Source organism: Hyalella azteca, unplaced genomic scaffold, assembly GCF_000764305.2.
Source record: "Hyalella azteca isolate HAZT.00-mixed unplaced genomic scaffold, Hazt_2.0.2 contig8116, whole genome shotgun sequence".
Taxonomy (NCBI): domain Eukaryota; kingdom Metazoa; phylum Arthropoda; class Malacostraca; order Amphipoda; family Hyalellidae; genus Hyalella; species Hyalella azteca.
The window spans coordinates 7399-9448 of NW_025938217.1; positions in this window are offsets into that span (position 1 = coordinate 7399).

The window sequence follows — 2050 nt, forward strand, 5'->3', positions numbered from 1 at the left end:
GATTGAGAAATTCAAGATTGGTACGATCTTACAAAACAACATGACTTGTACTATCTCCCTTATCAACCATATCTGCCTACCCACAACCCCACCAACTACCTCGCATACCGTCACCCATTTTGCCCCTATCATCCCACCCATCACACCCCCGTTCACATCCCTCGTCTTCAGCGTCCCCCGCGGATCCCGCGTCGCAGCGCTGCTATTGATTACAGTGAAGCTTAGCTGCCAAGGGTCCGCTTTAGGACCCCTAGCGTCACGAGGGTCGGCTTTAGGATCCCTACCCTTCCGTAGGTCGGCTTTCGGACCCTCGCCTTACCCTCGCAAGGGTTGGCTTCAGGAACCCTACCCTCACAAGGGTCAGCTTAACAACCCATACTCTCACTGGGTTGGCTTTATGACCCCCACCCTCACGAGGGTCGGCTTTGGGACCCCTACCTACGCAAAGGTCGTCTTTTGAACCCCTAAATTGCAACGGTCGGCTTTAGGAACCCTACCCTTACGAGGGTTGGCTTTACAACCCCTAGTATCATCACTACCATCATCACCATCACTACCATACTATCATCATGGCCGCCACGCCTGCAGATCTCATGAATGAAGCGCCGCGCCGCGGTTGCCAAGTAGGAATAAAAAGGTTGCCTTACGCCCTTGGCTAGGGCTTAAGTGGGGCTTGGCTGGTGCGCGTCAGGGTCGTGTGCTGGGGGCTTGGCTGGGGCTTGGCTTGGGCTTAGCTGGGGCTTGACAAGATGCTTGATTGAGTTTGTGTTGCTAATTTGCGTATTGATTCTTGACTATGCTGCTTGCTTGGAAGGTTTGTGTTTGGCTAGGTTGTTTGCTTGGCTAGGTTGTGTGCTTGGCTAGGTCGTGTGCTTGGCTAGGTTGTGTGCTTGGCTGGGTTGTGTGCATGGCTAAGTTGTGTGCTTGACTAGGTTGTGTGCTTGACTAGGTATTGTGCTTGACTAGTTAGTGTGCTTGACTAGGTAGTGTACTTGGCTAGGATTGGCAAGGCTTGGCTAAGGCACCTAGCCTCCATACCCACAGGTACACATTCGTCACGTCTGCGGTTGCCAAGTCGTCTTTAATTCCAGCGGCCTACTCCTGGCCTACATTTTCCTACGTTGCCAAACGATACTAAAGAGCAAATTCTTACTGTCTAAGCGTAATGATACTTTTTATACCAAAGAAAAAAGTGTTTAGACGACTTTTTAGAATACATTGGATTATGATAGTGGGAAATTGACTATTGGAAGAGAAAGAGTAAAGCAATTGGTGTACCACTGGCAGCCCTAAACTTGGGCAAACGATAGGGCAGCGATCTTAAAGAGGGAAACATTCATCCCGTACAACTCCAGAAATTTCTCTCCGTTGATGATAGCACTTTTAATTGAGCAAATCAATGTAAATTAGAGTTTAAATAGTAGTTTTTCTTGTTAATATAATGAAAACGCTAAACTAAACATGTATCAAATTGTAACAAATGTCAAAAGTCGTCACAAATCCCGGCAGCGGTGCCAGATGTCACAAGGATGCTGCGCTTCCAGCTGCATCTCATTCCAGTGCTCGCTGAGCGGTGGTAGTGGTAGGATGTATGGTGCTCATCAGTCCCGCCGCATTCCCAGGATCCTGCTCCAGATTTTATAAACTTACTCTTTAAACAAAGCTCAGTTCACGAAGAGATACACTCAGGGAGTGAGTGGGTGATGAATTTAAGTGTGCAATAACTGAGTGGGCGATGCTGAGTGTGGAATTAGTGATTAAGAAGAGGGTTAAACGCTCTGTGGTTTAACCAAGCAGATTGTGCAACACCGGAGCCTTCTATTGAACCCTTACTCCTTAAATTGAGCCCTTCATGCGAACCCTTATATTTAAGCCTAACCCTTAGCCCTACATCCGAACCATTAACCCTTAATTTTAACCCTTAGCCCTACATCTGAACCCATAACCCTTAATTTTAACCCTTAGCCCTACATCTGAACCCATAACCCCTAATTTTGACCCTTAGCCCTATATCTGAACCCATAACCCTTATATTTAACCCTTAGCCCTA